At 35.6% G+C, this 14,425-nt stretch overlaps 1 protein-coding gene across 5 annotated transcripts in view; it reads right to left on the minus strand.

Moving 5' to 3' along the window:
- Positions 1 to 14,425, minus strand: part of DPP10 (dipeptidyl peptidase like 10) — a 1,276,525-nt gene that overhangs the window by 574,875 nt on the left and 687,225 nt on the right. The gene's annotated exons all lie outside the window — the stretch shown is intronic.

Raw genomic sequence — 14,425 nt, forward strand, 5'->3', positions numbered from 1 at the left:
GCCACAATTTTTCTGAATGAATCTTCCTTTGTTGTTACTTAATCAACCATCATTTTTAATCTGCTTATAGAAAAGATTAAATGCTAGGTGCTTAATGACTTTGGAAAAAACATTAGCTAAATGTTTAATCTCACCACAGGGCTTCTTGTACACCTATGTGAAAATCTAAGAATTACAGCCAAGATTGGCAGTAGTAATGGTTATTTGAAACTCTGCTGCTATACCACAAATGATCTCTCTCAATGCTTTCATTCTTCAAATATAGCTCAGCTCTGGATGGAAAAGACGCCCAACCAAACCATCTGTCAGAGAAGATAGAGTTCAGCTGGAAAAGGCAGTTTGTTTTGCTGCACTCTTAAATTTTCTTGCTTCAAACTAGATGAACTGTGGGGGAGCAAAAAGTACTCTGCCTCTCAGATGCAACAACCAATGCACAGAAATAGTGATAGGACCCAGAGCTGGTGTCATGTCTGTGTAGTCTAAGTTTGGAATATAATCATTCCACTCTAGAGACATTTTATATACTTCCTCTTGATTAAAGGTCAGCCATGTAGGAGGCCAGCCTCCTGCCTTATTTTAAAACACTGTGGGTGTTAGGACAGTGTTTGATCTCAAAAGTGCCAAGTAGAGGGCTTCATATACTATTTGACATGGTCTCAAACTCAGATCTACAACCTGTGAAGTATGCCTTATGAAATCCAGAGATTTTTAACCATCTCATGAAGACAATGAATGAAAAGGAAATCATAACATAATAATTATTTTCTTTAAATCATCTTTCAGTCTAAATACAAATTTAAAAGCACACAGTACTATGAACAGAGACTCAAATGTAAAAAAGGGCATGGGCACAAAAGGAGGGACAAAACAAACACCAGAACCAAAAAATGTCAAATCCTAAATGGATCACAGACTTCCCCTCAAATCCTTCTGGGAAAGAACCATGATATTGAAATAAAGATACAGCTACATGGCTCTGGGTAGACAAAAAGGTCCTCACAGGTATTTGTGATATACAAATCTAACATCTAGATGTTCAAATGACTAATAAAGCACGATTCCGTCAGTGCAGAAGACAAAAGAAGTCAAATGACAACAACCTAATGGTTATTTATAATAGTTTTTGACTCCCAGTGCTTCAAATTCAATAAATTTTAAAAAAGGCAATAGAAGTTAGCTGATCCTGATATTCTCCATACTACATACAGCTTTTGTAAAACCCACATACTAATTTATGAGAGGTTCCAAGTAGAAAACTCACATACATACAGAGAAGCACATAAGCAAGCAAACAAACAAGAGATTAAAGAGTCCTTTGCACCCCCCCCCCCACCTAGACTCTGCTAAATAAGATAGTAGTTAGTAGTGATCGGTAGAGCATACTGGTTGTAGTGTGGCCTCCGAAGCAGGTATCTGTCTGGTATCTGGCATCTACTCTTTTTACAAGCTGTCTAACCTTGGGCAAATTCCCCTAAATCTCTCTGGCTGATTTCCATCATATCTTAAGTAACCATAATAAGATTATCAACTGATTGCTTATCAAAAGCTCTACGTTTGTTTAGAAATTTAACATTTTTAGAATTTGATAAGATCTGTTAATTATCTAATTAAAAATTGTGGCTGAGAACTAATGTCCTTGATAAATATTAGCTATTATTATTATTACTATCAGTACTTATTACTAGTAATAAAATAAAATTAGGAGTACTAGCACTATTATTGTCTATACCATTGTAATTAGTTTCTGACACGTTCTCATATATTGAAAATGTTTAAAGATGAAAATAGAAAACTAGAATCTGGATCCATTTATGCCTCAAGCATGTCAAAGGCTTTTGGTTAGAAGAGGAAAAGCTTTTCCATCTTTTTCCATCATTAGATCTCCTTGGCAAGTAACGATAATGGTAGATTCTTACTTAGAAAAAACTTCTATTCATTAATTCACTGTACATTTATTAACTGCCTACTCCATACCAGGATTTGAGTTAGGTGGTAGAGATTTAATAGTAAAAAAGGAACAAAAAAAAAAAAAAACCTTGTCCTCAATGAACAGATGTTCTGTGGTGGATGAGGAAGGGATACAATCAAAGAGAATAAATAAGTAAAATACAATATATAAGAAAGTGCTGTGGAGAAAAATAAAGAGTGCTTAGAAGGAAAGCAGTGCAATTTTAAATAAATCCTTTTAAGGAAAGAATCACTGAGAAGTAATTAGATTAATATCATTAAGAAGCTGAGGGAAACGGGGTGCCTGGGTGGCTCAGTCGGTTAAGCATCTGCCTTCAGCTCAGGTCATGATCTCTAGGTCCTGGGATCAAGCCCTACATCAGGCTCCCTGACTGATTCTCCCTCTCTCTCTGCTACCCCTGCCCCACTTGTGCTCTTTAGCTCTTTCTTTGTGTGTCAAATTAATAAATAAAGCTCTTAAAAAAAAAAAAAAAAGCTTAGGAATCCAGGAGGATATCGGAGAGATCATTCCTGACTAGCAGAACAGCAAGCACAAAGGCATATCTGAGGAATAGCAAGAATTTCAGGGTGTCCATATAGAATGGCATAAGAGGTAAGTATCTTTCAGATGTGACCGTACACAGTTACACACACACACTCACACACACACACACACACAAAGCACAGACAGCAGATATTTAATTTGATACCTTTCCCATAACCTACAGTAGTACCAAAAAGCTCAATGGCATGAGTAAGAGAGAATTTGAGGAGGTGAGTTCAGAGAAGTATTAGGATATTAAATTAAACAGTTCTTATAAACCATTAAAAGAACTTTGGCTTTTACTCTGAGCAAAAGGGGGGAAAACTAAGCATTTTAAGCTGAGGATAGCTCATTTAAGTCTTAGCCTAAATTATTTAGAACAGACATATCTATTTTAATTAATCTTGATGAAATTACATGTATCATTTTGAAGAAAACGATCATGAAGTTGTGACGAGAAAATACAGTGAATGAGAAATACAGAAAAAGAGTTAGAGAGGAAATGCACTAAATCACTTAGCAGTAAATATTTCAAAGAGAAAAAGCTGCATAGATGAGCTATTACATATCATGGAGAAGTAAGAGCATTTATCATGACTATAGGCACACCACATATTAGCAAAATTACTCTTTGAGGAGTGCTACAAAAGTTGGTAATAAGATCCTGAAGAATGTAGACACATGCTATGCAGTATATCCAGCTGAATTCTGAATCATGCCAACTATAAATGCCATACAATATTCATTTTCATAAGCATACTTCGAGACCTCTGTATCCTGCTGCTTCATCCAAGTAGGATATGGATTGAGCCAACTCCAAATTTTATGGCTAAGATTTACCAACACTCCATATTCTGTCAATGAATCAAGTCGACTCTTGAAGGTTTATGGTAGGCTTTAAATGCAGTATAGAAAATAAGAGGTCAAAAAACTTGAAGATAGAGCCAATAAGATCTCTTGCCCTAAAATCTGAATTCTGAGAATTACAGTGACTAAACATGGTTAAAGCTGATTTTCAGTAGTAGTGATATTTTGACCACTTCTGAAGTGAAATTGTTCCAGTAACTCCTGAAAATAAGTTTAAGTCCATATCCTCAACTTTACTTATTCCTGTCTCCTGTTTCTCAAGTATTATATACCATCATTTAACCCTGTCCATGTCGTATTTATCTGCAACTCTCAACCATCTCTCCATTGCAAGATTAGGCCTTATACATTTCATGTTTGGGATGTGACTTAGTTACAGTGTTAAAATAAAGCAGGTCCCCACAGGAAGCTCTATTCTTTTCAGCTCCACACATTTCATCATTGTATGTGGATATATTTAACTTTATGCTTCAATTTTATTGTGCATTTTCTTCTAAATGTTCTCTGATAAACTTCTTCAGGAAAGTTAGCTTGTATACCATATCCGCACCTCTATATATGTAAATAAAGTCAGAGGTACAAGCAGAGAGCTCAATAAAGATTCATGCAAGCCTTAACAATCTTCAGGAGGACATGGTCAGAAGTCTCGCCTGATTTTACTTATGGTAGAATACATGTAAATGTCAATCTTTTAAACATTGTCCTTTATTCATGGAGATAGCTACTCACTAAAAGGAAGGGAAATAGGATTTTTAAATAGGGAAATACTGGGCAGCCCGGGTGGCTCAGAAGTTTAGTGCCACCTTCAGACCAGGGTGTGATCCTGGAGTCCTGGGATCGAGTCCCGCATCGTAGTCCCGCATCGGGCTCCCTGCATGGAGCCTGCTTCTCCCTCTGCCTGTGTCTCTGCCTCCCTCTCTCTCTGTCTCTCTCTGTGTGTGTGTGTGTGTGTGTGTGTGTGTCTATGAACAAATAAATTCTTAAAAATCTAAATAAATTAATTAATAAATAGGGAAATATTTAGGAAAGAGGATTTTCAACACAGGAAACACTGAAATCCCAATTATTTGAAGAGTGTTTAAGATAAACATTATCTTATAGTAATATTTTTTAAATATGCTTTTATAAGATAGAAGAGAGGAACAACTAACCTAGTACGTCACTATTAACATACCAAGCCCCTATATGTGAAGCAGGCAGATGCAAGATTCACCAAGGCAGATGTTAATGTGTTTTGTTAAATATCTGACATCTGAGGGAAGAACATGCTCCCATGATCAAATGTATGTAAGGTGAACTTTAATTCTTCAGCCTCAGCTGAAATTGGAAATCTCTGGAAAAATATTGCTGTGCTTCATGGATTGTCCACAATTAATAAATAAAATGAACATCTGGTCCCTGGAAAAATGGCACTTCAATGACACATATTTTTCCCCAATGCTGAAAACACCTCAGATTGACATGAAATATTGCTCCTGTGTATTCCTTTCAAGATGTGTTCTTTATCTACGCTGTTGTTCCATTAAATACTTGGTTGTCATGGCAAATTCACTTTTTCACCAAACTGGAAATAATAAAATAAGTGATGTACTATTTGTTTGTACACAAATGTGGAAGGAAAGCAAGGGAAAATTAGAGTACCTGCCTGCTACTTTGTTTAGGATCGAATGCCACAAAACATACTGCCTGGGTCATTAAGAAAAGGAATGCCGTGCAGCAAAACCAAAGGAGAAGCAGCCTTACAAATTCTGACAACTCATCAAAAGGCTACCATTTCTAAATGAAAAATCAAGGTCCCACAGGTTTGTATCACTACCAGCTTTTGGTTGTAGAAAATAGTTCCTGGTCACATGCAGCCAAAAGCAGTATCTAACATAATACAGCAATCGAACACATTAATGAAGTAGAATGGAGAGTATGACTACATGTAAACTCCTTGAGTACATAAGGATGTAACTGGGTGGCTTTCAAAGCACAAGCTCAAAGTAATATCTAGAAATATATTCACTCACACACACACACACACACACACAACATATTCACACTTTTAAAAAACAAATGTCCAAAACAAGCCTCTGCCTTCCACAGTTGCAAACCCAACAAAATATTCATCTCTACACATGAGTGTGGGGTATGGTCTTTTTTCCTTATCCTACTAGAACATAAATAACATTTACTCATAACATCTTTAAGAGTACACAACAAAACATGAGAAGGACAGTAATTACATGATCTTGAAGACATGGTTTTCTTGGAGCCACCATGAATCAGAATTAGAATCCTCTACAAGGCCTTATGAGTATGAAACCAGTGTTTGGATTACACAGCACCCTTCAGCTGCTAATTACATGTTGCTTCTTCAACATAAGTTTGCTCATTGATAAAGATGAACATGCAAAGAATGCCTGAAATATAACCCCAAGTCTGCTTTTGACACTACCCAAATAGAATTATCAGACACCAAAACTCAACACTAGGAAGTTGACCAACACAATTTGCTGATGCATAACACAGTGAAGACTCTAGAAAGTGCTGTCTTCCTGAGGGAACCTGAGATACTGCCTCTGCCAAGATTAAGTGAAAAGAATGCGAAACACTGCATAATTTCCTAATGTATTAAACATCTTGCATTAGTGTATTAAACTTCACACATAAATGCCCACTCTGGTCCCGGGCCATCTAGATTACAGCAAGTGTTCATAGCCTGTTGTAAGGTAGCAGGAATCAGTGGCTTGACAATCACTTTAAGCTCTTACAAGAGCAGCATGGAAAGAGCTGAGAATGTCTGTCAGAAAGTCAGACCTCTTTTTGAAGGTCAGCTTGGTCAATGGGTTATGAACCTCTCTAAACTCCAGTTTCCTCATCCGTGCATCCGGGATCATATATCTCATTCACATTCCATACAGAGAGCCCCAGAATAGCTAGAACCATACTCAAAAAAAAAAAAATTGAAAACCCCAAAACCAACCAAACAAACAAAAAAACTAAAAAGAGTTATTTTCTGGTAATTTATTTTTAAATCTAAGGATATTACACTAGGCATATACATTCAAATTATGATTTTTTTAAGTTACTTGGAATAGCTTCTTCCTGTGTGACTGTGTAATCTCATATACACACGTTTAGATCTGTTCATATGTTTCATTTTTAACATTTAGAGATTCCTTCATTCATTTAGTTGTCATAATTTAAATTCTGTAAATTATTTATAGAGATCCTAAAAATAACTTCTACAAGATAATGTGTATTCAAAGAATAATATACATTTTTCTCATTACCCTCTTATTATTTCCTTCTTCCTGTCACAAATAAATATTTTTAAATGTTCTATGTATTTCCCAGGCTTTTATTTTAAAATATGAGCAGATACCTGTGTATGTAACCATATTATGTATCATTTATCCAAGAAAATACATATTGTCCTTCTTGGAAAAATGGTAGTACGCATTTCACCACTTTTTGTGTTACGATAAACAGATAATGATGACAATATAACAACAGATGTATTTCTGAATCATTTTTACAGCTGCAAATTACATTTGTATAGATGTATCGCACCACTATCAAGAAAATTTAGATTGTTTCTGGTCTTCTATTGTAAATAGTCTTGGGTGTACTTTTTTTTCCTGCCAATATATATTGAAACAGATTTCTTAAAGCAGGATTGCTGAGTCAAAAGGCAAAAGTATACAGAATTTTACTAGATACTGACAACTTCCTCTCCATATGAAATCGTACCTTTTTGCATTTCTATCAGCAATTGCCACAGTTGTATCAAACTTTTCAATTTTTGCCAATCCAAAAAGTGATAATTGGTAGTGAATACTGTTTAAATTTGTGTTTCTTTTTATGTGAGACTATAAATATTGTTATGTATAGTTAGGAAGCATTTGCATTTCTGTTTTTGTAACCATTTTCTAGCATTGAACTTTTTGAATGTCCTGTATTTTGTGACCTGGTCCATGAATTTTCTGAAGAGACAACAAAAGACTTCGTGTTTTCTTAATAAATTTCAGTTAGGTTAAAATTACTTGAGTTATGCTTCCTTTCAGTGAAAATTCAATGAAAATTTAGCAACCTTCATGTAATTTCTAGATCATAGTCCAATCTCTTCTTTATACAGAAAAATTCAGTTAACTAATGTTCCCCCAAGACCCTGCTTCCTTGATTATCCCCCTTTCTCCCATATCTCTAGTTTTAGTCTGAAGACTATAAACACTTTTTTTTCTTTATTCTAAAAAAATAAGAGAAGTCACACAGATAATAGAAAACAAAATTTAAAAACATGAAATCTCTATTCCATGTCTCCCCTAGTCTTATTAGTCTTTCTCCTTCAATGCTCAGCAAAACTCCTGAAATTTTACTTTCCATTTGCTTTTTCTCATTGCTTCAACCCACTACATTTTCACCGCTACTTTTCCAAATGCTACAAAATGTACTGATTTCAATTTCAGACTTCTCTGCTGCCTCTAACATGGAAATTCTTCCCTTATCATTGAAATCCCATAATTCCTTGGGTTCCATGATGCCCTTATCCTGATTTTCCTCCTACTGTTCTGGCCATCAGGTGTTGGTGGCCTCATGGACTTCTGTTCTTCTATCGGTCTATTAGATTTTTGTCCTCTATGGTTTTTTCTTTGACTACCAAAGAAAAACATTATACACATTAAACTTGAAAAGTCCATCTAGTTATATATATATATATACACACACACACACACACACACACATATAAACTATAGATTTATAAATATATAATATGTGTGTGTGTACAGACACACATACATATATATTCATATTTATGTACTGGTGTTTCCAAACTTATGTCCTATTTCCTCCTCCAAGATTTAGTCTCAGCCCAATAATGTCCATAAGTATCTCAAACTTTACATATCAAAAACTAACTTGTCCTCAGCTGGATTTGTTTCTCCCCATATATTCAGAGTCTTCACATCACCTCCCTAAGTCAATAGAGCTAAAAACTTAGAAGCATTGTAGTCTTATGCTACCCACTCAGAGTAGTTCTTACTCAAATAGTCAGCCTTGATGATACATCATCCTACTTGATTCTCAAGTCATGAGGAATTAAAACTATATTTTCAAATACTTTACTTCTGTTCTTTCCTTACAATCAGTTTAGTCCAGGTGCTTTATTAGCTCATCTGAATTTTGTTGGCAGCCTCTAGCTAGACTCTCTGCCTTAGTATATTACTACTCTAAGTCCATCCTACATACTGCTGCCAAAATGAAACATCTGTGAATTGACTATGTCAGTTACCTGTTTAAGTCCTCTCCTAAGCTCCTCATCTTCTAGAATAAAGCCCAAGCTGCTCTGAATATCCTATAAAGACAATTTCTGGGATGTGGCTCCTCCAGCCTCATCACATACCACTTCTTTGAATTGATATGACTGTCACAAAAAATTGCTTGTAATTCCTCCATAAATACCAAGTGATTGGGATCTAAACAATTTGTGCATGACACTATTTCGTGAAATGACCACTATCCCCCTCCATTCTTTATTCTATCTGCTGATCATGTTTCAAGTGTCAAGTCAAAGGTCATCTCCTCTGAGAAGACTTCTTTGACTCCACTACCACCATGAAGGATGAGCTAGGCAAAGCTCTTACAAGAAAACTATAGCATTCATTGCATACTTTATCACAATCACCAAACTACTGTATTGGTCAGTCTACATATTATTCCATTTTAGGTTGTGAGAGCTGTATCATGTCGTCTTCTATAAATCCATCAATTAACACAGATCTTGGTGCATAAGGTTCATTCTGTAAATGTTGCTGTCCCAAGCATATAAAATATACTTTTATTTTCTCTACATAGAAAAATATCTACATAAATATAAGTTTACAATTAAATAAAACCAACAGAGAGAACAAAAACTATGAATAAGATACAAAAACCATGAAATCACTGAGTGGTGAGAGAGAGAGAACAGGGAAGGAAATAAGAGAAAATTTCTATTTAATTGCAAAAGAGTTAAAAAATAATTAGCAAAATAGACTTTTAAAAATTCAACCAATTAATGTATTTTGTTAGGTTCATAACATAATAATGTTGGGTATATTTATTGTGAGGTAAAGGTGGTGGGGAGTTGCTCTGCTATACTGTAATCAGCCTTATTCTTTTTTTTTTTAATCAGCCTTATTCTTGAAAGTAATTTTAGCATTTTTCACCAGGAAAGTGAGGATAATTCCTGAAGAACTCTAGAATACACTTGCATTATACTCTATATTAACAGGTTTATAATTATAGTAATTACCTCAAGTATAGTGACCTACATAGGTAATATTGTCCAGATTATATCCTTTTGTTAAAATTAGCTTCCCAGAGTTTCTGCTACACTGAATTAGAGCCGCATCCATCTATGCCCAATTAGATAACATTCAATATCTTGATTTATATTATTTTCCTCTTGGTTTATTTAATCATAATCTAATATAACCATATATTATTAATGCAATTTGCTACAGAAATAAGCTTTAATATAAATTGAGATAAGGTTAAAATATTTCTCAATAACAAATTTTACATGTTTTTTTTCAAATCCATCAGGTTTTAGGACTCTAGTGATAATTCTTCTGCTTAACAAGCTTGATAAAACAGTTAATATTCTGTGCGTTCTTTTTTTAGTACAGACTCTTTCACAATACTTTAAAACTTTTGTCTCTACATTATTTCTCTGTTGAAATGTCTAAATATATGTTAATGGATGTTAAAATTTTAACTCCCTGACTTTAACTTCTCCATTAATACAATGTGGTTCAGCCTCCAAAGTTCTTCAAACAGGTCAGAGGTTTCTGTAATTCACTGAATGTGTACAGTTCAAAAGTTAAAAAAATAAAAGAAGGAAAAAAATCCTTCCCTATCTGTATAAACAAACCCTTGAAACAAGCCAGTTAGTCTGCTGGGCATGAAACACCTTTAAAACAATGTCATAGCATTTATAAGAGTGAGAATTTGGGACCTGGCTGGTTCAGTTGGTGGGGCATGCTACTCATGATCTTAGATTTGCAAGTTTGAGCCCCACATTGGATGTGGAGATTACTTAAAATCTTGAGAAAAAAAAAAAGATGGGGCTCCTGAGTGGCTCAGTCATTAAGGGTTCAACACTTGGTTTTGGCTCAGGTCATGATCTCAGGATCATCAGATTGATCATCAGATTGAGCCTGGTGCTGGGGCTCTGTGCTCAGTACAGTCTGTTTGAGATTCTCTGCCTCTCCCTCTGCCCCTCCCCACACTTGCTTGCATGTGCACACATGCATGTGTGTGCACACTCAAATAAATAAAATCTTAAAAAATAACTTAAAAGTTATAATCCTACTATGATCTACCTTACTTTATGGTCCTAATCTAATTCTAAAAATAAAAAAATATATTAAGCAATGCCATTTTTCTACTGTAACTTATTTCATTATTAGATAAACACAACAAAAGACTACCATATAAAATTTAAATTTTTCTCAAGCAATGATGAATTTGGCAATAAAGTATCCTTTAAGATCCTCAATATCCTCTTTGACTTCTACATTATACATTACTAAAAAGTGTGCCTCTTTTTTCTTAACAATGTTTGGCAGAAAATATTACTTAGGATAACAATAGCTCCTACTGGATTATTCTGCTGCCTTGCAATTACTTAAGGCAATCTGCTGTCACCTGTCACAGTTCAGAGATTCCAACAATATGTGAGGCGGCGAATGTTTACATTAGGATATCTATCTCCTGTACAAATGTTTGAAAGTATGTTGGGTGAAGAGATAAATAGCTGCTTTTCTTATCTAACTTTTATTAATACCCAAGTACTTCAAAGACCAACATTGGCCTGAGCCATTAATTATAGATGGCTTGGCGTTGCCTTTTATAGCTCCCCCATATAGGACTTCTGTGCAGTTGTGATAAATGGGAACATGTCTCAAGGGTAGCCTGAAAAGATAACGTTACTCTTGTCAAGTCCCTTGTGGTGGCTACCATCATCCTGCAAAATTCTAAGAAACAGAAGAAATCTGACTTCACGTACATCATCTACAGATGTTCACACACCTTCTCTCTGTTCGCTCCTTTTTGAAACTTCCTCTTCTACCCTACCAATCCAGGCTAGCAGAGTCAGCTCAGATGTGCAATTAATCCTCAATTAGGCAGTACAAGAGTTCTTCCTAATATTCTATTATGGTGAAAAAAATAATAACTGAAGCTGACATCATTCAGATGACAGGACACGGTTTAATGTACTGTTCCCTTTTTGACACATTGTCTCCCTCGGGATAGGTCCTATCTTTGTGGCCATCATTCTTATTAGGTTTTATAGAGTTTCTTGTGACTGATTAGTGGGAAAGTCATTGAGGTGTCTATTCCCTCACCCTATATGGGCCTCAAGTCTAAAGACAATGATTGGATTCAAAGTTAAAACTCACATTGCAATACACTTCCCTGTCAGTTTGCCTTGCCCTGTCCATTGCCTGCTCCCATGAGAAGTCTCCAACTGGCATTTCTCTGTAGAGGCCTTTGGAGGCTCACATGAGGCACACACATCCTTCCTAGCCTAGCATCTTGGATTCCATATCTCCCCTGTATGCCTCTCCAAATTTCTTTGAAATCCTTTTGATCCAGCTTTTGAAGCTCTTGAAGCTCTTGTCCTTCTGCTGTGCATTAACTAACTCTAGATTTTCTCTATGAGATTATACACCAAAACACTAAATATTCATTCCACCTCTCACAATGAGTTCACCCAGGTCTCATTAGCCCACCTTGTGTAGCACCCTTGATCCACAGATTGGGAACTACTGTAAACACTAATCAGCTTGATAAAGATTGCCATGTGCCCCCTCCTAAATGCCAGACTCCTTTTTCTTCAAAGCATTCTACTACAAATACAAATTGATAAATATTTTTGAAACCTCCTGATGATACAGAATTAGCAAAACCTAGTCACTCTCCTTTAAAAAAGTACCTATTTGGAGAGAGACCAGTAAACAAGAAATTTCCAAGTATGATGGAGTTGAGAAAAAGGTTCTGTGAAAATATGGCTGGAGGGCACTTAGCCCAAACCACCAAGATCGGAACACTTAAAATGCTCCCAAGGACCACAAGGCAGAATCAATTTGGAAGAACAGGATTTTTTTTTTCCCCACGGAATTTGGAGTGTTAAAGGAAGAACCAATGTTTAAGAAATGAGAGACAATTCTTATGTGGCATTTTGAGGTAGAATGACATCTTAATAGTTTCCTCTATGTTCTTTTCTGCTTTAGGGCAAGAGAGAGTTAAAATGTGGTCACAACTAATTGTGCAGGTCTTACATTATCATATCGAGACAGATCTTCAAATAAGTTATTATTTTTTTCCTTAGTTGATGTGTGTGGGTATGTTTGGGGTTTGAAATTTTTCACTTTCCTAAAATGACTTGCAGCAGCCGGTGCTCTAAGTGGTGTAGGCTACTCTTCCTAGGTGGTCCAGTTGACCACCTGGGACTTCTCAGTTTCTACATTCTCATATCCTCTGAAAATAAAGAAAGATGGAGGTATAGAGCAGTATTTCAAGCAGATGAGGCAGTATGGAGGAGTGGGAAGCACAAGAAAGGAAATTCCCATCAAGTCAGGTTAAATAGGGATCTCCTGAGAGAGCCTTCCCACCTTCTCCCTTAGTTAAATAACTTGCACTTGATCCAAGAAGTAAATAAACGGGAAATTTATCATAAAAAGGGACATATACAATACACAAAAGTATCTACACTTGGCACTGGAATCCATTTTAAAAAGTCAAACCACTGAGAGAAAAGTAGTTTTTCATGCACTTTTAGTGTCTAAGGAGGGACACGAACAATTTAAAGAGAATTCTATTGCCCTCCTGAAAACCCCAAAGTTATTTTTTTCCCAGATCATTTTCTCCTCATGTGAAAAATCAGACTTTATGTGAAACCTCTAGAACATATCAAGCTCAGCTTAGTTGCTTCTTCCAGCATGAAGTTTGACAACATAAAATATTTCACAGTGACAGAATTCATTAAAGTAATTATATCTCAGAATCAAAGTACATTTATAGCCATAATAGTCAACTTCTGTGCACAGTGTTGTCCCTTCCTTTATGATATATACCTTCTCAGAAGTCTGGATATATGTTTTACATTATGGCACCAAATTACTCTACATGGTCATAATTTCCCTAAAGTTAAAAGTTTATTTAGAACATGCCATATTTTCAACCAAGCAGTACATTAAATTTACTCCCAAATAAATATACTTAATGAGTAACTTAGATAAAGGTGAATGTTTTATATATATTTCTATTTTACAATGAAAATATGAATCCTCATACTTGAAGAACCATCGCATTTGAAGGGCTGTTCTCTATCAATTATAATTTGCCTTCAAAATTCTAAAGGGACATATATTCACAGATTACAGCCAAGTACAGAACTGACACCGTAGCATTACTTTTATCCTTACGATATTTTCATCATTTAAACACCCTTAAATTCTCCACATGCTCATATAGTGAACATTTATATCCAAATATAGGTTTGTTGTTTGGGCTGTTCTTTGGTAGTCCATGGTAGATGTAAGATGACTGCAAATTCTTTACACATCTCTAATGGAGACAAGGAGTTGATTTTCCCTTTTGTATTTGGGTTGGCCCTGTGTCTTGCTTTCACCAATAAAATAAAATGTGGCAGAAGAGAAGCTCTGTAACATCTATAGTTAATCCTTAAAATATCTGCAATCTCTACATTCACTGTTTGGAAAGTTCCCTTTTGAAAGACAACTACCTGGTAAGAAGTCCTAAGACTTGTACTGTGAAATAGTTCAAATTATCTGTGTGGAGAGAGAAAGGCCATGTAAAGCAGCACCAAGGTACCATATATGAAGTCTTCACTGCCTGTCAGGTTAATCTAGCTACTAGCTGAATTCAGGTGAGTTTATGACAACACATGGAACAGGAGAGCCGCCACCAAACCCTGCCTGAATTTCTGACCAACATAATCATGAAAAAGTGAAACAGTAGTTGTTTGAAGCCACCAAGTGATGGAGTAATAGGTTAGGAAGCAATAGATAA

Source organism: Canis lupus, chromosome 19 (genome assembly GCF_011100685.1).
Source record: "Canis lupus familiaris isolate Mischka breed German Shepherd chromosome 19, alternate assembly UU_Cfam_GSD_1.0, whole genome shotgun sequence".
Classification (NCBI taxonomy): domain Eukaryota; kingdom Metazoa; phylum Chordata; class Mammalia; order Carnivora; family Canidae; genus Canis; species Canis lupus.